We start from the raw sequence: 25,231 nt of genomic DNA on the forward strand, positions 1-25,231 counted from the left end.
CCTGTTGAATGTCTAGAAATCAGTGGTTTAGGGACTTCCGGAGTTCAGACTGAATTGAACCATCAATCCAGGGCTAAATCTCTCATGACTTTTCCATGAAGTAAATCTTCCTGAAGTTCTGAAATTCTGGAAATAGTTCTTATTTCATGAATGAACAGTTCTTGATACTGTTTACACCTTGACTTCTCTCACATCCTGTGGCAATGAATTTCATAGTTTGATTACTTGTCAAAAGAAGAAGTGCTCCCTAATATTTTAAGTCTTTTGTTTTGCAAATTTTTGGGTGTCCAGTGGTTTTGTGTTATGAAAAAAAGAAAAAACCCTTCCCCATTCCTCTTTTCCATATAATTTTTTACTTTATAGATTCCTACATCTTCTGATTTCGAAACAAAGCCATCCTGGTGGTCCGTTTCTCCTCAATTTTGATGGATTCTGTTCCTTACCTCTGATCATTCTAGTCAACCTTTTCTAAATTTACTTCATCCTTTTTGAGATGGGGCAGCCAGAATTGCAAACTCCTAACCAATATAGAGGCATTTCTTTTCTTTCTGCATTTATCTGTTAATGGTTCCTAGTGTTCTGTTTGTCTTTCTGACCACTAATGAGGCCCACTATATCTTCAGAAGACCAACAACGTTTGCAATATCTCTTTCTCGTATGGCAACAAATAATTTAATGCGTTGTGTACATATGGCTAGAATCGTTTTTCTCCATGGATGTTACTTCACGTGCTTCTTTCTTGGTGGCTAAAATGAAAGGTGACATTCAATCCCTTAATAACAGTGCTTCCTTCATTAACTCTTTACTGTCAGCTTTATTTTTGATTACTGTGAATAATTGTGAAATCGTGAATACCAATCATTCATTCTTGGCCTCTGAAGCTTCTTCGGGCTTTAGTTGAAAAGTGTTTCCAAGAGCTCTTTGGAGTTCCAGTTCCCTGTTTCATCCATTTCACTCATCTCCCATGCTCACTGATTTTATGAAAATGTTCTATAATAATTTTGTGAAATCTGATTAAAAAATAAGTGTTGAATCTTCACCATAGTTTCTATGGGTCGACTAATTTTATTCTGTGTTATACTATCAATGTGTTGGCTAGAAATCAAGTATGCTGGAGCACTTCAGAAATTGGCATTGTTACTGTTATTATTACCTGTCATCCTCTGATACCGAGGTTGGTTTGAATGATAGCTCAGTGCTTTCCTACTTTTATTCCTTGAGAAAATGAGACTTGTATTCAGTTTGTGGTGGATTTTTCACTGTTCTTTTTCCGAGTCCTTCCAAAACCTCTTCTATAGATATTTCAGTTGAGCAAGTTCTTCTGATACCTTCCCCTTTAAATTAAAATTCTAGTTTCGGAAGCTTCCTGAACCGTTTTGCAGTCAACGCTGGTGCAAAGAAGTAATTTGATTTTTTCCTCTGACCTTATTGTCAGTGAGTGCAATTTTTACACCTTGCTTATCTGTCAGCCCCACTGCAACTTTGCCAAGTTTCCTGCCCGTGTTGAGGCCATGATGAACATCTGGTACTTGATACAGAAAGAGATCAGAAGGCGGAACAGGGATGTAGACAGACGAGAAACACGGTTGTAATAAAAATAAAGGAGATAAAAGTATTTGGGATGTTTTTGATGAGTGCTGTGTACAAATTGCTGAAGCAAGAAAAAAAGAGGGTTTTGGTAAACAAGAAAGGGTCTGGCAAGGTCCTAGAAACAAATGAGGCAAGATTTAGAGACTTATGGAAAAATGACAGAGGCGGTGATTCTGAAAATGAATATACTTCATTATTGAAAAAAATGGGTCACCGTTTCCAAAATGTTCACTTCCCTAACTCTGAGCAGTGGACCAAGCCAATGGGAGAGATGACTTTTGCTATTGTACCAGCTCATCTAATTGTCAGGTTCATGACACACAGAACGAACAAGTGATGTCTCCTGAGGGCCATGCTTGCACCCTAATAAGCTTCTGCCTTTCTGCTGACAGTGATGGCAGTCCCACGCTCAGCTATTTGACCCTGCTGGTTAATATGAAATCAATGAGATTAGTTGGTATTTGACATCCCTGGTAATCAAGCCATGTGTCTAGCATCTAAGGATGGATTTTAAGAGAGAAAAACTCTAGGTATTTTAGGATAAACATTTTTATTAGTCTTCTGAGTATTTCAGTTTCTTCATTTACAGAATATGGGTGATAATATTGACCTGTTTTCAAGGAACTGTTAATTTCTGTTCTGCTGTTTTTATTTGTTGTGTCCAAATGGTTCCCTGCAGGAATGTTAATATTCATAAAGCTCAAAATGGAAAGGCCTGTACAAATGCTGAATACTTTTCTTTCTGATTCTTCATCACCACGACAGAATACATGGTTTGGAAGTGCCCAGGCTTATATAAGGTTACTGTTCAGAACATTGCACTTTCAAAATATAATTGCCTGACTTTTCCCACCCTTTGCATTTCACTTCGAGTATGAATATCAGCAAAGGTTGTAAAGAGCTTATGAAAGTACAGAATAGTGGATTGCAATATCAAACTGTGGAAGGTGAGTACTTGCTGAACATGGAAAAAGAATGATGGGGGGGGGAAAGATTAAAATCTAGTTGGCGCTTTTAGCTAGTCATTATCTAGAGGGGTATATAGAGGGCTGAGCTTCTGGATGCCTGATGTAAATGCTGTCTTCATGCCTCAGTTTTCTGCTCAGTTTCTTATGCTTCTGAGCTGTTCTCAATGCAGCCTGTCTTCTTTTGCCATCCAGCCTTACTGCATATAAATCTTGTTACCCAGAGAAGATTTTTGCTGGAGAATTATGCTGGCAAAAAGACATGTGACATTTTTTTGCCTGAGCTGAGTGTAAAGCTGTTCTACATGCCCACTGAAGGAGATGGCCTTATTTTGGCAGGGTAAATAGCATTCTGGGCTCAAATCCCCAAGATGTTTCAAGGCAGAAGACAAATGCATAAAGTACTTATAAATTATTAAATATTCTGATGTCTGTGACCTTTGTTTCAGTTCTCTTTTCCTCTTCTCCCCCCACATCCACCCTTTTCCTTAAGCAGGATTATTGAACAAGTGCCAACTCTGAGAACTGTTAACTTGTACACAGGCAAACTTGTACCCAGGTTGTTAAGTTCATAAACAAGCTAAACTATAAAGGATCCATAGAGACTAAAGATACCTTGTTTCTCAATCTTAAAATAAAACAAAATTTATATTTTTTATGTAGTCTGCCTTTATTATCTTTTATTGCTGGACATGATTCACTTACAGGGGAAACACTGATTTCATTCCTTTATAGTCTAGTCTGTGTTTTTAGGCTGGTTTTAGGCTAGGCTTTTTGTTCTGTATTTTCAGAAGCCAAACTTGGATAAAGGTTAAACTTCATAAAAGCAACAATGTTTCTTTTTTTTTTTTTTTTTTTTTGTATTACAATTTTATCATTAAAGATTAAGGGGTCTGGCAATCTTCTGTTCCTAAACAAAAAAAATCAATATAAATATTATACATGCAAGCCATTAATATTATTTTTAGTAAAATATTATTGTACCTATGTATCTGTACCTGCTGAGGTCCTGATCTTCTTAGTAATTTTATTTGTGTGTTCACTCCATATCCGTCAAGTCAAGTTCCTGGAAGTACTGCATTCTATTCTTCACAGTTAAAAAAATGAGTAAAGGTTGGCAAAATGAGAGTGCAGATGCAGTAGCTTGTTTTTCTCTTATGATTTCTTTTTGTTAATATGACAGTTTACTTCTGGAGAGTATTTATTGTTGTGCTAAAAATTGATATTCTTTGGCTTTTTACATTTCGCTTCTCCAATATTATTTCGGTGGAATTGTTTAGTGCCATAGATGTCCATTAGTGCGAGTCATGCCAGGTGATGATTTCAAATTATTTTCTATATATTTATATTAACTATAATAACATGAATCTTAAAAATAAATGCTTTCCTCATCCCATTCTGTTCTTGTTAGTGTTATTCTTTACAGTAGAAGGGCTTAACTCATTCTTCAAAATGTTCCGTGTTGTCAGATATTTTGTCCTGAGAATGTGGGCCTGAAGATGTGGTTCTGCACGTGGAAAACCCGGTAGCCTTTTAGTGACTTTAACTGAGAACATATGGTCATGTCATTTTTAGAAATCAGTCCTAGTCCCCTTGCTGTCATTTGTACACATACTGAAATCTGTTGAAATTATGTGTGCTACTGGGGCTGAGATGGTAACTTTAAAGGGAAAACACACAGATTTTGCCTCTGATTGCTCCCATGGCTTGCTTTACAACTTCGATTAAGTTACATTAAGATGTTAACTCCCAAGTTCTGAATGTCATTCAAAACCTCATATTTATAATGTACTAATCTAAAAGCTAGCAACCATTGTTGCTTTTGCAGAGACAAGACCACTTTACTCATGCAGCAAAGCCAGGTGGTGCTCTGTCATTTTCTTTACCCTAAAGTGGATGAAGAAGACACTCCCAAAGAGTTAGATCCCGCCTCCTTCCCTTCAGCCACCAACAAATTTGGGTGGCAGAAACTTGTGCAACTTGCTCAATTCAAAATAATATTTCAGCTACCGACAGCTCATTGTTTTCAAAGACAAATAAGTATCTTAAGTACTCGGGGGAATTAGAATGTTAGCAGAGGGTAGCAGAATTTGGACCAAGGGTTTGTTTGTCTTGTAGCCTAATACAGTCATCTCCTTTCTGTCAATAGGAGGCCTTCAGACAGTTGTTTGCAACCTAACATGTAGATGGTGTGAGGGAAGGAGCTGGTGTTTCATATCTCTGAGGATCAGGTGATATCATTATCAACTGTTGTAGCATCTGTATTTTAAATCTGAGCTTTATTTTTCCAGTTGTTCTCATCTGATTATAAAAATATGTTATTTCATTTAAAGGAAAATTATGCAGCTGTGACAAATTAAAGCAAATGATTCTCCCTAGCTTGAGGTGGCAGCTGGGAGAGCTCAGAGAACCAAAGGAGTCATGAGCGTCTCATGATTTGTCCTCAGGAAACTTGCAAACTCAGTTTTGGTCCCGAGAAATCTGTGCAAGTGGCTCCTTTACAGTGAAATAGCCTAATCTTGCACCCTGCAAAGTCAATTGACCCTTGGCTGCAGTCACACTGTGTAAAATTTTTATAGGTATCCAAATACTTAAGATAATTTGCAAAATTATTTTTCGCTGTGCGAAATTAGGGAAATTATTTTCTTTTTTTTTTTTTTTGGTTCAGTCAGCCCAGCAGTAAGTTAAATACAGTGTGGTTACTACTACAAAGTAGAGTTGATGACTGAAATATTTCAGAAACTTTTTTTTACAGCTTTTTTATTCTCTTGTTTTTCAGCCACCTAAACTATTGACCTTTTTTAATTGAAATTTTGATGGGGGCTTCTGAAAATCAAAGACATATTTGATCCTTTCACATTTATGTTAACCAGTTTGACAGAAAAACAGATGTGATTTCCAAGCTGATTGTTCCTAGGCAAATAAATTGCATTTACAAAAGACTTTTTAAAAGCTAATCTGATTTAGAAACTTGTTCTGGAAATATTTCCTTTCTATTTAGAACAGAGGATTCTTAAATCTTTTCTTTTTTTTTAGTTGTTAATCTATTAGTTGTTCATCTATTTATTTATTAATCTATTACATTAGTTATGGGCAGTAGAGAAAAAAAAAGATAGAACATCCCAGAAGCACAGTACCCTTGTGAGTGCTTATTATGTTTACTAAAATTTAATTCTTTCAAGGTATACAACATAGTATTACAGTCACCAGAACTGTCACTGGTAGTTCCGCTGATATTTGGTTTGCATATTTAAGATTTACGGTGCTTTTCTGTCAAGTCCGTTCATGCTCAGTGTTTGTCTTCATCGCACACTTGCGTTGGCTGGCACAATAAGGACCTGATATAGTCTGCAGCCTTCTGGGTCCCATTGAATTGTCAAAAACAATGAGAAGTCTGTAATCACAGTTAAATATCTAATTTAGTTACAATTATTAAGTTGCAAGCAATTGTTGTGCATCTCACCTCTGCAACATATTTTTCAACGGTGAAGTGTTTTGATAAGCTTTTTAAATGCAATGTACACTGAGATTAAATAATGGTCATCGGAGTATTTTGATAAAATATTTCTCCCAGGATTCAGCTAAATAACTCTGGACGTGACTCTTAGAGATTTACAAAACACATCTGTGTTACTACCTGCTTAGTGTTTTAAGTCATAAACGGATACAGTACCCACAGGCACAATCGTGTAATTGTGATTTTGCATGCCTCATTAGTGTCATTGATTAGTGTGCATTATCCTATGTTATTTCCACTCCTTCAGAAGTTATATCTTATCACAATCTTCCTCTCACTGCATTTTTAATATAAATGCAGTTCTGTGTTTGTTTTGTGGTTTTTGTTTTTTTTTTTTATTATTATTATTATTTTTCCTCAGTAGTAATCCTTTGAAATGTATTTAGGCACGATTTTGTCATGATCAGACACCTTTTAAAATTGTGTTAAGGCAAGTAAAAGGGTAATCATTTACTAGTATGAAACCTGAGGCAACACATAAAAAGTAGCTGGTTTAATGCACAGTGCAGCTGAGCAAGCCTGAAAATGTACAGGCGACTTAAATAGCCTGAACCACACAAGCAGTTTTGCTGAAAGACTGGAAGGCCGCCACAGCCACATATAGATATAGGTTTTCAGCTGGAGAAGGTCAGAGACAAACAAACCTTGAGCCTCGGATTTATGCATACGCAGATGACAGTTGTCTCCCGAAGGAGATATTACAAGAGAGGGGGCAAAGTCAAACCGCTATCAGTCCGACGACGCAATCCTGGCCCAGCCAGTGGCTTTCTTTTCAAACTTGGTGGAGCACCACAGCATGCGGGCGAAGTGTAGTCCAGTCCTACCGAGTGGTGAAAGAAAGGGGTGGGCCGAGCGATACAGCGAAAAAGCATTCAGGATGCACACACAGCCACGGCGTGCCTTGGTGTGGTTGTGGGCAGTTAAGAGCATCATTCCCGTGTTCCTCTCCTCTGCCCTCCAGCTAGAGCTGTATCTGAGGGTGGAATAATCTTGTGAACTAATTTAGTTTCAGCTCTTTAAAAATTAGGTAGCTAGTCTGAGCTAGATGCATAGTTCTCTCTCTAATCAGTGAAAAATGAAATAGGCAACTCCAAGATGCAATTCGTCTCTCATACTTGGCCTTAGTGCAAGAAAGCAAAATGTTTCAAGGGATGAAACAAAAAACAGCCCTCACAACTTGCTGGGAAGCAAAAGACTAAAAAAGAACCATATATACCTGCAGCACAAAAAAAAAAAAAAAAAAAACCAAAGCAACATGAGAAATAAAAATGGAAATAGTTTGGGGAGCAGCTGAAATTTTTCCTACTGATTTTAAAGCCAACCAAAATTGAAATCACATTTCCCCCCCATTTTCCTCACAGAACAGGTCTAAATTGGGCAAAATGTGGCGTCATCAAGAGAATTTTCTGTAACACATGTGATAGAATTATCTGAATTAATTAATGAGGTTAACTTTAAAGATTTTGGGGAAAGGATTTGTAGGCCTAAAAACAAGTACCTGTGGCTTAGGAGAAGAAACTATTTTAACTTGTAGTATTAGCATTTTAGCATGTCTTAATTCCTTATAAAATAGGAAGCTCTCTGTGTGCCCATAAATAATAAAAATATGTTGAACTGGTTCTAGCATCTTATGGGTCTATGTATAAAAAACGCAGTTGCAGTTTTCTGAAGGTTCTTCTCAATTCATAACAGGGCCTGAATTTGCTTATTAGCAACTTTGCTTTGCTGGCAGGAGTAGACTTAGCATAACACTTTGGAACTCACAGGTTAGGAATCATAGAATCATAGAATGGTTTAGGTTGGAAAGGACCTTGAAGATCATCGAGTTCCAACCCCCCTGCCATAGGCAGGGACACCTCCCACTAGACCAGGTTGCCCAAGGCCACGACCAGCCTGGCCTTGGAACACCTCCAGGGATGGGGCCTCAACAACTTACTTCTCTGGGCAATCTGTGTTAGGAAGTAATACAGAATCCAATGCTCTGGGAAGAAGTAACTCCTGTATAATACTGATGAACATGACACTGTTATACTAACTTGACCTGTTAATTATTCACACCAGTAAAAGTAATGCTAATAGGAGAATCTCGTTTCTCATCTGGATACCATGAAAACTGTTATCCAATTTGTGTTTGAAAAAATTCTTGACTGGAAAAACTTCACACATTAGTTGCCCCCGGTTTAACATTCTGGGGTGCCTTTTTGCACACTCTTTCAACATAGATTCGCCAACAAAATGTGTTTGTGTTTATCTCTCTCTATCAGTTGCATTAATTCTCTCTGTTCTCAGGCTGCTTCTTGTTACCCCCACACAATGCATGGGCAGGAGCTACAGGTCAGCCCACAGCAGTTCATAAGCAGACATGGCAATGTGGGGTTGTCCAGCAGTTGCCCTGACATCTCCCATTTGACTCTTGCTGACCGGCTGGGACTTGCTATGAATTTTATGAAGTTGATTGATATATGTAGAAGGGTCATTTGGGAAGGATTTCCAGAAAATATGTGCCCTGAGCAGATGGATCTAGAAATCTGATAGATTAACACCCAAGTTGCCCTGTAAAAGGGGAAACTTTGGCCATGGATAAAAAACATTTCCTGAGAATCAGATCTTTCAGTATGAGGGGCATTCTTTCTAAGTCAGATGAAACCCCAAAGTATTTGTTCTCCTTTTTCTAATACATGTTTAATGCTTTGAATGACTTTGTATTCTTGAGCATAATGATTGCATAATCCTTCTATGATGGTGCATGATTTCTGTTGTAATCATTGGAGTTATATGTGGCTAAATATGGACCATAATGGTTATATTTCTAGCACTGACTGCAGTTTAATATAAATTTTTTGTTTTGTTTGGTTTGGTTTGGTTTGGCTTTGGTTTTGGTCAAGCAGACCAAGTGTGAGATTCGGTGCCAGAAAATGCTACCTGTAGGGAGTTTAAGTTCCTCATGTGGTCTTTCTACTTGTGGCAATAACTTTACTGCGAGTAGGAAAATTGCAGTTTGCTGATGTGGCATTTTGTATTGCAATGAATGTAAGCAAATAAGAAGCAGTCGCAGCAATAATTTGAGATGTTACTTTTATAGCTCTTTTGTTTCATGCACCTTCTGGGGATTTTCAAACTTTCAAGTTTCTAAAGAGCCTCTCTACAGATGTAGTCTGTCATTTGAGATGTAGTTTCAAAAAATGGGGGGAAAAATAACAGTAAATACATTAAAAAATATGGGCTGTTACCTGACCAACTAGATAAAATGCTCAACCTTTCTGAAGATTCATGAAGTTCAAGGATTGCTCTTAAAATACACGAACAATTGGTGTTGTAAAAAAAAATTTACTACTTGACAGTTCTTATGATATAGTTAAGCGTAATTAACTAAATGTGAACTGGCCTGTGGCACCTATGTTTTTTTTCCCAGTGATTAGATATGACAGGATGTTATCTCCAACTGCGAGATGGAAGGTAATTCAGTTTTCACAGAACTTTTATGTGATGCTGATTGAATTAGTATTTAAGATATGTGTCATGTCTTGTGCAGGGTATTATATGCTCACTGCTTTTATTTATGACTGAGATATTTTACTACCTTCTAGGTATTCACAGGCGTGATATGTCCAGAGAGATATTTGCAATGAATAGTGGAAAGTACACTCTGCAGTTTTGAGATTATAGAATTATATCTTCTGCATTTTCTTTAGTGTTTTGTGGAAAACAGTCTTTAAACCATAAACATAAACAATAAAAATGTTTTGCCATCATAAAAAAACACATAGGTCAATTTGGAAATATGTGAGGAAAGAAGGACTTTATGAGACAGTATTTGTAAATGGAGAGGAATGAAGATTCAAATCCAGCATTTTGCTGACAGATGCAGTAGTAAAGAACTGCTTCATTGCTGCATGAAATTATTAAGAGTTCTGAAATACATGATAGCATGTATAGGGAGGGAATAATCGTTAACATAATAGTTTCATTTCAGAAAATGAAAACCTCCGTTTAACTCTCCCCTCTGCTAAATTTATTTCTCAGCAGTTCATTTAGAACAATGAAGGAGAATAAATGCTTCTGTCTTGTTTCATGTCCAGGGTGATTTTAGTAAAGTAAAGGTTTGTGGAAATAGCATTTCTCTGTAATTCAAACACCAACACGTGTAGATGGATTCTAAACTTTAATTTCTTGCTGCTTTTTATCTTTTCAGATGTTTATTTATGAAACTATTAGCCATTATTTTTTATTGGACGTTTAACCTGCAGACATTATTAGGATTCCAGTTAACAGTCCTTTTTTCAGTGTCTGGTACGTCAAAACATTTACATGCTGCTATGAAACAGGAGGTGTTTTAGTATGCACCCCAGGAGAGTTCCACTGGAATCTTAGCAGACCACCAAGAAATCTTCCTTGTGGCTGTCTTAGCTTTGGAAGCATTTTAAGCCTTTCAAGACATTCTTCACAGCAGTCTTACCTTTCTCCTCTTATGAAATCCCCATTGGTTTTCTATACAGAGTAAGTTGAAATGTTTTTGCCTATATTCTGTGGTGAGAAGCAGAATTAAACCACAGTTTTTGAGTTCTTTACAGAAAGACTAAATGCCTCCATCTGATAGGACGTGGGGGATTTTTCTGTCTTAAGTGGGGCACGTGTGCACCTTTGCCTTTCCCATTCTTGAGAGCCCCCATGAAGCCCCCCCATGAGAACCCCCATGTGACAGAAGGAAATAAGGGTTCAGCGAGACTGTTGCAGTTGGTTTTCACTGATAGAACGACTAGCTGAGCGGTACTGAAGAAATTTCTAGTGGGTCACCACAGAGAATGAAAATCATGCAGTAAGTCTGTGCACAAGGGGATTTTGATCCACTGGTGAGTCTGGCAGAGACGTAAATGAGTTTCTCACTTCTTTCATAGCATTAATCAATAGGACTATGTGCTAGGAGGGTGAACGGCTTGATTTTTTTCAACTTGGAGAACAGACTAATGCAAGTCCTAGCAGACAGAGCCTGGTGCAACTGGACGGCAAACAGAGCATCTTCAGATATAAAAGATGCGTTAATAGGTTGTTGGATTTGGAAGAAAGGGCTGCAGTCAGTATTCAGCTGGAAATACCAGGATCCAAGCTGGCTTTTTTGCGCTTTGGGACAAAGATGGACAATACCTTCTCATCAGCTGCAGGTCTGTTTCTGGCACTGTATTCTAGCAGCTAATTACTGACTGAACATTTATTCAGCACAGTTGAGATGGTTTTCTTTATCTTTATGACTGATTCTCAGAAAGCAGAGCACCCGCCTTTACATTTGGTCCTATTTCCTAGAATTTGGAAATGTTTCTGTCCTCATGATAGAGGAAAGGAGACCACCATTTTAAGGTGTCTCAAGCTGATCATGCAGAAGAATGACTCACTTGATACCAAGTTTTTAAAAGTGAGTCATGGTTTTATTTATAAGGAGTAGGTGGGAGGATATGAGAACTCCTCAAGTCCCCTTAGGCTTTAGGAAACCCACAGCAAAATCAACTTTTAGTTGTTTGATCTGGGCAAATACTGGCACCGTCCATTTTTTCCCAGTACCTTAATGAACTTCCAGTCTTACTTCATGGCTTGTTAATTTGGAGGAAAAGGAGGGAAAGATGGGAAACTATCAAGTAGTAAAAGTGGGAAAAGAAACATTTTGCAGTCACTCGGCACCCCTTTTTCAGACTGTCTTGGAAACAGATTCAGCTCTGATGAGGAGCTGAATTCCAAGCCATCTGTGAATCCTCAAACTTGCACACCCACAGTGGAAAATGGGTATAATTTGTTTCTATAGCTGCTTATGGGATCTGCCAAACTCTTTTTTTCTCTTTCGGTTGCTTCTCTTCTCTATCTACATCCGTCTTCATCCTTATTTTCTCTGAATTTTTGACCAGTAAGAAGAGGAAAGAAGCACCATCTGTTCTTAAAAAGCTCTAAGTTTGGCTTCTTCTGCTGTTAATCAGCAGCAAATCAGACTAAAGCGCAGCATTTGGTATTCCTCAATTATGATGTATCTAACAGCAAATGTGAGCAAACCTAAATGGATTAGTGTTTTGTTACTAAACTAAGTATAGCATGGCTACTGTGGGATTGCTGTTTAATTACTTCACAAATATATTGTCCAATCCAGATTTCTTTCCCTGAGGACATTTTTATCTGTAATCCAGCTATATCTGAATATTTTTCATTCTTTCTGGTACTTCGTTTGGATTATCTACCTGGGTATAATTTATATAACCATCTATAGTCCAAATAACTTCTTCCCAACAGTAGTATTAAATGTTATTTTGCAGCAAGTAGAAATCACTGTAAAAACTGTGAAGATTCTTTTCTTTCTCTTTGTGTCTATTGGACAAACTGTTCTAAATTAACATGTAACAGACTTCACACTGTCTAATTGCAAAAAATATGTTTTGTTGTAAGACAACATTGCTGTTAAAACTCCACCTGGCCAATTAGAGTAATAGGCACATTGCTGAGTTTTATCTTCTGAGCATTGGGAGTTCATAACTCATTAGTGACCATGAGACATTAGATGCAAATGAGTCAAAATAATTCAGTAGTGTGCATGGCTTCATCAAGAAATTGGATGAAAATTGCTGTTTGAATCCAAGTAGTCTGCTGAGTTTTGTGCTATGACATTTGAAGACTGAAAATGCATGTATATGGAATACACATTCCTCCCCCTGTGAAAATGGAGGAGTAAATCTTAGCAGTGTTTTGTCATGACTCAATCTTAATTTCTGATTCTCTGCTTTTATCGCTACAGCATATCCTACCTTTTTTGAAACCAATACAAATAAAAGCAGCACAGTCGATCCCTGGTTTCTGATGTTACGACAAACTACGGAGAAGGCCCATTATTCTGACTCCTTTCAGTGAGCAGTAGCCGAAGGAGGAATTTCACCCTAAGTATTTTTTTTTTTTAACTGGAATCTCCAGATGGTCTGGTGTTACAGTGCTGCATCCGACGCACTGACAAATAGGCTGTCAGGGAAGATTTTTCCTGTAATGTACACTGTGAAACTAAACCATCAATTTGTTGATATACATTGTTTGAAGTGTGTGCAGTTTGCCATGAGACATCATGAGAAGGTGACACGTCTTCGCCTCTATATGAAAGCAATACTTGATTGAAGTAAAACTGGTGTGGTTGTTCTGTATACTGAGTTGTCAAATGAAGTCATGTGCTGGTGAAGTAGCTATGCAGAATTAAATCAAAAGCATTTCTCATCTTTTACAGGGCAACATTTGCTCTGTGTAGCCCCTCTATAGGTTTTCTTATGTGAAAGGTCTGATTAGATGTATTTAGTTGAGCACATCAAATTTTGGTCACCTACCATTAACTAAAAGAATAGGCATGATTTCCATAAATGTTTAATAATAAAAGAGGAAGAGCCCGAAGTAAAATTTTTTAACTGGCTTGTAGAAATAATATTCAGCTCCTCGTTGGACTGAAGGCTACTTCAACACTGTTGATTCAGGCTTGTGATTTAGAAGCCCAAGTGGAGGAATTGGGGTCTTAACCTGTTTCAGTTTCCCATCACTTGGCTGTATTTGTTAGTCGAACTTTCTTTGAAATGATTTAATTTCCCTCACATTGCTACTGCTGTTGATTTTGACCACAGAAGTCTTCATGTTAATGAACTAATCTGCATGTTGATGACTAATTAGTTTCAACAAAGCATGTACTTTTTCCGTGGCTTTGTTGTTTTAAAGCGAGTCCCAGTTCAGCACAACCAGTATGGGGCTGCATTTGATCTCATGTTGAGTTTTCAGGGTTAAGAATACTAGACATATACAAACAGAACTGCCACTACCTACCAAAAGCTTCCCATGAAGAAATTATATTGTTTTATTTCTCTCATTATACAAGTAAAAGAAATGTATGCCCTAATTTCTTACCGTATTTTTAATTATGCTTGAAGCGATTAAGCAGTTTCAGAAGTTCGAAGTTCATTGTCCTGAATAGTTTTGAGGGAAATCCTGTAGTCTCCCAGGTAAGTTTATAAAGCTGAGAAACTATGTATTTATGTGTTTAGATATAATTTCAGATCCTTCATTTTGGTTGGAAATGAAAATCGATAAATAGGTAACTTACACGGCTCTGTATGCGTAAGGTGAACTGCTGCGTGTTCATTACAGCTTTTAATCAGGCTTTAGAGTATCGGTGTTTTTGACATCACTTTTTGCCTTTTCTTTTTTCCTTTGTCTGCTTAATTAATAATTAACTGCAGACAGATTCTGCTACAATTCGGTATTCACTGGTTTGGATGCCAGCTACAGCGAGTGCAATGTATGGGCTAACAGCAAATAACTTAGTGTGACTTATTGTGCTCTACCTACAGAAACGACCAAATCAGCAAGTAACTCTGAGTACGTAAAACAGGCAATTTCACTTCTAAGAAAACAGACAAGGAGGAGGTGAGTGGCAATGAGGTGGGCAAATATGGTTTGCACATAAATAGTGTTGCTATTCTTGTGTTAGTATAGAATTACCTTCGAAAAACAGAAAGTTACCGGTTGGGCTGGCAGCAGGTGACTTTCTGAGCCACATGTCAGTTGGTGACTGTGCGATCTGAAACATTAAAGACTGGTAATTTATTCAGACTGACTGAATTTATATCGGTTCAGTTCATATAACTTCGAGAAAAAGGCTAGGATCATAAATCTTTTTAAAACTCTAAAGCCTCGCAGATTTGGAACAGGATAATGGACATTATGGGATGTGGAGAGATGTCTCTGCTAGAAAGGAATCTTTTGCTGCCTTTGTAAAATTCCATCCAGATTTGGCCAAGTGGCAAAAATCCTAGTTTGCATATGCTCAGCAGCAATTTCTGCACTCCAGCTAGCTGATATCTCCCAGGATACTGGCCTAATCATAGAATCATAGAGTCATAGAATGGTTTAGGTTGGAAGGGACCTTGAAGATCATTGAGTTCCAACCCCCCTGCCATGAGCAAGGACACCTCCCACTAGACCAGGTTGCCCAAGGCCACATCCAGCCTGGCCATGAACACCTCCAGGGATGGGGCCTCAACAACCTCTCTGGGCAACCTGTTCCAGTGCCTCACCACCCTCAAAGGGAAAAATTTCTTCCTAATGTTTAATCTAAACCTGCCCTTTCCCCGTTTAAACCCATTCCCCTTCATCCTATCACTACATGCCCTAGTAAAAAGTCGTCCTTCCCCAGCTCTCCTGTAGGCCCCCTTTAGCTACTGGAAGGCCGCAATAAGATCTCCCCGCAGCCTTCTCTTCTACCGGCTGAACAATCCCCAGCTCTCTCAGTCTGTCCTCATAGCAGAGGTGCTCCAGCCCTCAGATCATCCTCGTGGCTCTCTGGACATGGTCCAGCAGGTCCACGTCCTTCTTCTGTTGGGGATTCCAGAGCTGGATGCAGTACTCCAGGTGGGGTCTCATGAGAGTGGAGTAGAGGGGCAGAACCACCTCCTTTGACCTGCTGGCCACACTTCTGATGCAGCCAAAATACAGCCAAAATGCAGCCAGTCATCTAAAATAAGAGTGCTCAGTCTGTCCTGTGATCTCAGGAATGCTCTTCTCAGACAAAGCAGTGTTGAACACATCTCTGAAGGCTAAAGTACTTTGAAAAAGTAGATTTGAGTCAAGGCACCTTGAGTTGGTTACCCAATGTTGGGAGAAGTTTACTTTGATACCTTTTTATATCATAAATGGAAGTTCAGTAAAACCTAACCTCATTGAATAGGTGCAGAAGAAAAAGAAAGTCTTTTCAAACACTCCTGTGCTGTACAGATAATGACTCTAAAATCCTGCAAGGAATGACTAATTGTGCCTTCAAAGTAGGTCTGAAAAATATGCAATAAATAAGGCTCTATATTAAGCAATTTAAGAAAAAGAAAGTACTGGATAGTCATTTAATGAGCAAAGTATGCATCAAATATAGCGGGGTCTATATGTGAGAAAAATTTATTCACAGTTGTAATACACGTACAGAAAAGCATATTTAATCTTCCCCTTTTCTGACTCTATGGGGCATGACTTTTAACTTTAATGACATTTAACATATTTTTCAGGTCTGTAGTAAAGTGTAGCCTTTAAGATCATATTGTATTTCCTCAAATTTAATACAATGCATGACATATTGCATTAAAAATGGATTGCAAATGTGTACCAGTATAGATAAAAGTGTGTGAAAATACACAATAGGAGTTTTAAAATATATTTGGAAATATCTAGATATTATAAGTTACTTTTTGTTATATATTTTAAAAGCATTATCAAGTTTCTGCTTCAATTCTTCTTTGATTAGTTATCCAAAGGAAGTTAATGTAGAAGAACAGATTCTTCTATATTTACCTATGCTGTGTTTCTAAAATGTGAATATCTGAATATTCACGTATTATTTGAATAACTCATATTTGATTTTGGCCAACACTGAAAGACAGGATCAAAGATACTGATTCATTCTGATAATTTCTGAGTAAGAAGCAAGTGTATATCCAGGAGAGCTGAAAACCATCTTTCCATGAAAGTTATCTGCTTGTGTATTATGTTCCTTCATACTTAATGAAGAGAAGTCTTGTGAAAAATGCAGCTTTTTCGAAGCAACAACATTTCTCAGGGACTTCCACAGTTTTCCTTTAAATGTTTTAAACCTCTGGAAAGGATCAAATATGATTACAAAGAGTTAAAATGCACCTAGGAGCATTAACATTTTAACATTTAACATTTCGTCATCTGATTATGCAGTATGTACTGTACCTTTAATGCTTGCATTTTAATCCACTTATAGCTATTTTATACAGGAAACGGAAGACTGGACCGTTAAGATTTAAGAAATGAGGAAAACACATGATACCAGGGGAGCTTAAACAGCAATAAAAATGAATTCTGGCAGAAAAATAATAATCATATTGTAAAAATAGGTCATTTCTTTTCATCTGTTGTTACTATGAGAAAGAGATTAATTCAGTGTTCAAACATCACCCAAAGTGTTCGTATCCACAGAGGACATGAAAGGAAAATAAAGTTATAGTTACCTGTAACATAAGTAGGAATATTGTGAAAAATATACTGTACAAAGTGTGTATGGACTGTGTACGTACATATATGTCCCGAAAAATTTCAACTCATAAACTATTGTGCAGTAAGTATCTGTTTGGATTTCTATAGCTGGAAAATGACTGAAAACATTCTGTCTGACAAGTAAGCATCATAAGGACCTCATGGTACTGCAATGTTACTTTCTAGAAAAAAAATGCCTGGATTTGGTAAAAAAACCCAGCGATTGCTTCAAAGACTTGAAGATAAGGTAGAATGGCTTCACTCCACTTAGGGTAAATTTTAAACTTATTTTGTATTTTGCACGCTAGACAAATGGAGAGTTATGATGTGAGGTCAGTGATAAATTCAGACTGTTTTGAAACTCCCTCAAATAAAATCTCAGCTTTGTTTTTTGGGTTAGTTCTTTGTTTCTTGTCAAATTGTTCAAGCAGGAGGAACCGTCCCATCACACAGAGTTATTTATGCGGAGAAGTTATTTATATCATCCACTTCAGGCAGCGCAGGGGCCCTGAAGTTCTACGTGCGGTCACTGAAGAGAGGTGACTCTCTTCAGGAGGGGGATTCACAGCATCAGACTTAAGCTATAATTATACTGCTGCTTTGAAGGCATCTGCTGTCATTGATTGGCTGCATAGGGAGCTTACTACTCAACTGAGGCTCCTTAACTACGTGCTTACATTTAGGTGGGGTGGGCTGTTTCTAGGTTAGCCCCCTTTCCTTTCTCCCCTTATAAAATTCGCTCTCTCTTCCATGCCTTTTGCCTTCCAAAGTTCTTTTTGTCCTTTTTTTTTTCCCCTTGTGCTATCATTTTGCTTTTGCTCCCTTCCTGTCCTCCTAGCACCGGCATCTCCTCCTGTGTCAACAGTTACAGCCAGGAGGTAAGGTTACAAGCCAGACGAAGTGACCCAGTTGGTTTTGCAACTTTTTTTTCTGTCTGTAACCAGGTTTTTAAATAGCAAGAGCTGGCGGTACTAGGTTCTTTCTCTCTCCTTGGTTTATTTTTCCACCATTTGTGTTTAGCTGCACAGCAGTATCAGTCTCCTGAGCGTTCCCATGATTCTGAGCCATGAAAAGGAAAAGCAAAAGGGGTTTTGAATCTTTCCTGCCTGTTTAGAGATCATAATCTTAGTAGATGGGAAGGAGCTGGAGGAAAAAACTTACTGCTTGCTTTAGCTTCACTAATCATAATCAACCCAAAGCCCCTTTCGTTCTGGGTTCTTAGGATATGCTAAACAAGTATAAAGGTGATTTCTAGCTTGACATTTTCCCAGTGTGCCTTCTGAGGAGACCTGGTCTTTGAATTTAGTAGAGGCTGGAGTTCAAAGTGGCTGTTTGGCAGCTGCTGGCTGTGTTTCCCTGCCTTCTGAGGGGGACCATTCCGACTGCCAATGTACTGGCACTTGCACGCCAATGCCTTTCTGCTGCACGGACCACTGGCAGTCAGGGGAAATCCATTCAGACCAAGTGAGATCTCATTCTCTGAATTTATAGTCCATACTTCATATGTATTCGTATAATTAACGCCCCTGCCCCACTTTTGAGAGCTACAACTCAAATACAAGACAGTGAATTTTAGGTCTGTCAAATGGCGTTTCATGATTTGGTGAGTAAGGGAATGCATATCGAGTTAAGCAAGAATGAATGGATTCAAGGTTTAGGGTGGAAGGCTGGTGGACTTGGCAAGGAATTTAGTTAGGTAGAGTCAGGTGGGTTGGCAGTAAGTAGAAACATATTTTATTTTTTGGCAGGAAAGCTGTTATGCTCAGGGAATATCATATGTCTTGTTGACTGAGGTGGAAAATTTTTGAGAGATCCTCTTGTAAAATTTCTGGAATTATGTCACAGCCTTTGTCAAGATGTAAATAATTCAGTATTGCAAAGTCATCTGGAGAACAGTCAGGAAAATAAAGCAGGGATTTTTTTGACAGTGATGCTTCTCATATTCAGAAGAAAATAATTCTTTCATCCCTTTTATATAAGCATTGGGATTGTTCTAGCTAATAATGTGCTGGTTTGAAACCATAAAACAAAATGCTATGCAAGAAAGAAAGAAGCCTGAATCATTAATCCCTATGAAAAGAAAAAAAAAAAAGGAAAAGAAAATAAGTATTTGACTTACTGAAATGACCACTGCTTTCTCACACTCTCTTCACATTTCTTTTATGTCTTTAATAATGAATGGTGTCACTAAATCAGGTCTCTTCAGTCTGTTCCTTTCCCACTTACTTTTATTTAGAAAAAAGTTTTCAGGGAATTTTTAATCCATGATATTAAAGTAGAAAGCATAGCTGCAAAACCTTAATATAATTCAGTTTTGGACAGTGTTTGGGTTTGGTTCTAACTTCATAGTAAGTGTACAATAAGGCATCAAGATTAACTTTCATGACTGGATTATTACACACTAAAGGTATGTTTAAATTTTGGGTTTCATTTGATATCTCTAATGGAGATATATAAAATACTGCTTGCTTTAATTTTTTTTTACTTTTTTTTTTTTTTAGTTCTGGAGTGACTGCTTTTCCTAGAATGCTTACTATTTATTTGGCATTTGATTAACCTTTGCCTGTTTGATTAACCTACTGGTTAGAACATTTATTGTTAAATACAATTTCAACATGCAACTTGGTCCTGAATACCAGCAGTGGACTATTTAGCCTATACTCACCAGGTGATTCATAGAATAGTTTGAGTTGGAAGGGACATTTAAAGGTCATCTAGTCCAACCCCTTTGCGATGAGCAGGGACATCTTCAACTAGACCAGGTGCTCAGAGCCCCGTCCAACCTGACCTGGAAAGTTTCCAGGGATGAGGCATCTACCACCCCTCTGGGCAACCTGTTCCAGTGTCTCACCACCTTCATTGTAAAAAAATTCTTCCTTATATCTAGTCTGAATCTACCTTCTTTTAGTTTAAAACCATTACCCCTTGGATATTTTATGGTGACAAAAATATTTGTACTTGGTCACCAAATATAGGATAGATACTTAACTGTGGCAATATTGCTCATCACATACCCACAGATGTTTTTATAGGAATATGTGTATATGTGCTTACATATGTGTACATACATGTGCTTTCATACAGATTATGCATATATGTGTGAAGTAACATACCTTCGTGTAATGCATACTTCCTACCCTGAGTGGGTATTTAATGCTCTCTTTCTGTGATAAGTATAGTCTAAATATCTCCTCACTGGGAACACGCAGTTATATGTATATGTGTACATCTTAAATATGTATTAGTTGTGGTGTCCTGTGCACTAGTGATCTGTGTGTATGTTTCCATGTACGTGTTTGTGAGAAAGTCATCTATGTGACTACAGTTTAAAGCTCCTTTCGTGCTCCCATTCCCAACACTTATGATACCTCTGTTAAACAGGCAGTAGAACTTCTGTTTGGGTAAAGATATTTAGGAAAGTGGAGTAAACATAAATGAAAAAATGTTCAGATAAAAAAGTTTTTTGAAGCACTGAATGTCAAAGCACAGAAATTCAGAATCATATTATTTCTTTTAGAAAGCTAAAACGTTAACAGTGGTGTAATTATTATAAGTATAATTTATTTCTCTGAAAAAAGTTAACATTGAAGTACTAAGATTAATCAAATAGCAGCATATGATTTTTCATACATGCACCACACACAAAGTAAAAATTCTGTCCCCGTTTTGTTTGTCAAAGTTCTTATTTAGTGGAAATTGAGTTTCAGAATTGAATAAGGAGCTCTGTTTTGTTGGCATTAAATGGGAAAAGGTTTGATTTGTACATGCAAAGTAATCTCTCTAGTCAATCAGGACAAAGGATTCTTAAACTCATTTAACAGCTACTTTCAAGGTACGTATTGCATCAACTTTGAGAACCATTCTATTCTGCTAGCTTTAAAATAACTTTTTATGTACTCCTGCGTATTAAATATAGCTTTGGGACATGGTCTTTCAGAGCTTTTTTTTCCCCAGGCTACATTAGAAGTTAATGGGGAAACATAAGCAGCTTCTCAATGCAAGGCCTAAAAATTTTGTTATACTGACTACAGCTGGTCAGGAATGCTCGGTTAGACTATATTTTCTATAATAAAAAGTGTTTTCTATGCAAAACTGAAACCTTTCAATATAATCCTCTTTTTTTTTCTTTTTTTTCTTTTTTTAGGAAGAATAGATTTTCCATTTTCTAGTCGTGTCTGACACAGTAAATGTAATGAAATATAATTTCTCTGTGCCTGCTGTGCCGCAGCCCTGTTTCTTACTGATTACAATGATTTCTGTCTTGCGATGCACCAAAATGCTGCCTAGCCAACTTTATTTTCTTCAAAGAGAACATAAAGTTGTGAAACCGTTAGGCACACAAACTTCATAAAATTAGTTGTTCAGAAACTGCTAAGCAGAGAAAAGATTGTGCATAGTGATATTGTTCATACACTTTTATGGAAAAAACCATACAGGTTTCTTAAAGAGGTCAACTTTAAATTGCAAGCAAGCGCTTTATTATTGTGTGAAATACACAAACGTGAGTCTTGTAAATAATAAATGCTGAAGTATAAAAATTTCTTCTTAATATGCCTGCATCAATAGATTTTGTTTAAAAAACTAATAGCTTCAGTTGTTAAAACCAAAGATATTTATTTCAGTACAAACGAGATAGTTTTTATGAACATGTTCAGTCTTTCATAAATGCCATGGAGGTTCTATGAAATATTCTTGCAATCAAAAAAGGATAAACTGTGTAAAATGTTGTGTAAATCAAAATGAAAGATCATGATACTGGGGTTTCATCTGATTTTTTTCCCCTTTTTTCCCTTCGTAGGGAAGTAGAACTTCTATGGATTTCCCAGATTGCAGAGTCCCAAACCTATAATGCTGATTTAAATTTACGGTTACGTTTTGTTTCTCTTGAAAGAAAAAGCCCCAAAGCTATAAACACACTGTTAGCTCTGTTATATCTCTCATAACAGAGGATTTACCTAAAAATACCTCTTTCTTTTCTATGATTCTGTAAAATAATTAAATATCAATATTTATGGCATGTTACAATGTTTAAACAAGTGTGGTGTTGCTGAATGAAAACTGACATATGTAACACTAATTTTTCAAAATAAAACATTTGAAAACTCTGACTGGATGTCTTCTGGTTCCGCTGCTCTTCCTTTACAAGTATTACAGTAACACATGGCTCACCGAGGAGATGCTGAGCCCGCCTGACAGCTCCTATCCAACACACCTTTACATCCATCTGTTTTCAGATAAATAATTATTTTCATTTCTGAATTTTAGGAAGTAAATAAAAATGAGACTGAAAAACGGAAAAGTAGTTTATCCTTTTATATACGTCTATTTCAAGTAGCATCATAATACAGGCGTAGAGCTGCGTCTTTTTCTGGATCCAAGCGTTGAGTGGAAGGCTGGGGAAAATACATCAGGCGCAACCGAGAGAGCTATAAATATTGTTTTGACTCATATACTGAAAGAAGTAAAAATATGACTTAAGTCAAGACTGGCCCTGCTCGGATGTGCTCCTTCATGACACATTTCTTCTGCATCACCTTTTACTGCCTAGATGTGGTTCTGCAACACCTTGCACACATGAGCGGCCTCGCTAAACTTGACAGGATGGTTGGAAGACTTGGCAGATCCGGAGCCGATAGGTGTCACAGATCCCTGGCACTGCAGTGAAACCAGCTGAGTGTCAAGGGACATCAGTAGCTCAGACCTTAAAGCCTCATTCCAGGTTGCTTTCATACTGTTTTATGTGGTTTAAAATGTATTCCCTTATTTCCTGTCGCCCTCAAAACCCACGAACGTTGCTTTCCTCTCTACCCACTTGAGCTTTCTCCCTCTGTCTCCTTCCTTTGTTCGGGGGAATAAAAAAATAGAAGAAAAAGTACACTGAGTACAGTCTCCAATGCTATATATACAGCAAACAAGGCAGTAAAAGAAACAGTAATTTTTGTGTATTTAATTGGCTAAGCCGGGGAGTCTGAACAGCTTTATCTCAAGCCGTTCCAAGCACGGCTATAAAATAATTGTTTAGCAGTGTGTGCATGCTTAGTGAGCGTGTTCACTGTCATTTACACCACCAGGGCTTGTTTGGGGGTGGGTAATAAAGATTAAAGATAATGCCACTGTGTAATTGTCACAGAACTTTAAAGCTATTATGAATAGAAAAAGTCAACATTGCTATCATTTCATGCATTATTAATATGGACAGGAGCAGTCCCTACCCAGAAACTGGATCTGTGAGATCAGGACTCTGTCTCAGGAGTCTCAATGAAAGGCTCCAAGGAGTCTAATGTTAAACAAATGGAAAGCAAAACAAAACAAAACAAAACACCAAGAAAGCAGCTGATTCTTTGGGGAACAGCATGAATTCAGAAGGCTTGAGTTATACCGGATATAAACTATTGAATTGTTCTCTGATTTTACCGTCAGGTTGGTATCTTATACTAAATAACATCTTACATTAGATGCACAAGGGCAGAAAGCTATTATGTATAATAGTACAAGACAACATCTGGGAAGAAGAGCTACTTAATTTCACAAATTGACCTTTACAATGGAATGAGAAAAAATATTTCTAATAAGAAATTGGAAACTATTTCTTTTTCATTTAATCTTTTTTTTTTCAAATGCATTAGATAGTCCGGTGTCATGTTAAGTCCAGTGTTAAGTTTATGTCTTCTCTATCAACCAGAACATCAGTTTAAAATCTTTCTGTACTCTGTAGGTGATAGTGATTTTGCAGTAGCAACAATGCAGGAGGAAATGAGCTTGCCGATTCACACGCCCAGACTGTGATTTTCTTTTATTCTGTACTTTTTCACATGGTATGCTGCTGCAACATCAATAATTTTACAGCAATTAGCTGAGAACATGTCTAATACAGCATTTACAAGGTCACGAACCGCACCTTGTTGTGCTGGGATCAAGCTTTTAACTAACAACACATTTAAGAGCTGGGAAGAACAAGTAACATCATGGGGAGTTTTTGTTTAAACAGACCTATAGTTTGAGAATGCCCTATTGTTATAGGAAAAAACTTTTTCTGCACAATGTTAACTTTCAGAGAAACCACTTTCTTTCCTCCCCTATATGAGGAGCGGACTTCACCACTTTTTTTTTTTTTTTTTTTTTTTTCCACAAGATGGTCTACAAATGTTTCCAGAGTGGGTTTCTTAATGAAGTCAGTTTGGGGGATGTTGGCAGAATAACAAAAGCTCGAATGTCAAAATATTAGAGGCAGAGTGTGAAATCAGTTCAATCCCCTTTTGAGAGGCAATTAATGATTAAATTTGTACACTGCACAGAGCTTACTTTTCCTACGCTTGCTGAGAAGCATTTTATGTTGCAGTTTTCTATGTTTATGCATCAACCTAGCATTTGCACACCCTTCTTGAAAACACATGTGTAGACTTTCTAGAGACAAAGTATCTCCTGTTTCCAGGTGCGAACCATGCCTGGATGAGTTGTTGGGGTTTTTTAGCCATTTCTTTGGGTATTTTAAAAAAAATACTGACATTAATTGCATGATTGTCCCTGCATATTCTGTGCACTTTTTCCCTTCCTGTTCAGGGTCACCAACCCAAAAGGCACATCTTTATCAGGAAAAAACTAATGGTCTTAGCTTACATAAACTGATGTAAAAGTGAAATCCCAATCATGTTAAGTGATTTATTGTTGTCATATTCATTCCGTGTTAAAAAAGAAAGGTGATGGAAAGGTGAAAATTATTGTCTGTCATGTTTTCACCTGAATTCCACTCCCCAAGACAAGACTTTAGATCATGCTGTCTTAATTAGATCTGTTCCTTTGTTATACTCTGAACACTGGTGACTGCAAACAGTGAATGTAGGGCAGCAGCCCAGGAAAAAAACAAACAAACAAACAAAAAACCAACATAAAAGTTAAAAAATATAGCTGTGTGAATAGTTCATGTGTTCATTGTATGTAGAATCTGACTTTTAATAGTGAGGGAGCAGAATAATAGTGGACGTGGTTGAGTCAGTTTAAGGTAGAACTGTAACACTTTTTCTCACTTCGCTGATTTCTACCCATAATGTGTGATAAACTCACCACCTTCGTTGTAAGCTGTTGGCTTGTATGGAGGACAGAGAAAGTATTTTGTACAGGA

At 37.4% G+C, this 25,231-nt stretch overlaps 1 protein-coding gene across 3 annotated transcripts in view; it reads left to right on the plus strand.

The window, feature by feature from the left end:
- NALF1 (NALCN channel auxiliary factor 1) overlaps positions 1–25,231 on the plus strand; it is a gene marked incomplete at its 3' end in the record, with an annotated part of 501,503 nt that overhangs the window by 140,243 nt on the left and 336,029 nt on the right. The window contains exons 2-3 of one of the 3 annotated variants that reach the window (XR_014270551.1): positions 14,418–14,493; positions 17,221–17,371. The exons of 1 other annotated variant lie outside the window; for it this stretch is intronic. Of the gene's footprint in view, positions 1–13,070; positions 13,165–14,417; positions 14,494–17,220; positions 17,372–25,231 lie in introns of those variants that run through there. One more of the 3 variants, XR_014270552.1, reaches the window with a different exon arrangement.

Source organism: Vanellus vanellus (assembly GCF_965231255.1).
Source record: "Vanellus vanellus genome assembly, chromosome: 1".
NCBI classification, from domain to species: Eukaryota; Metazoa; Chordata; class Aves; order Charadriiformes; family Charadriidae; genus Vanellus; species Vanellus vanellus.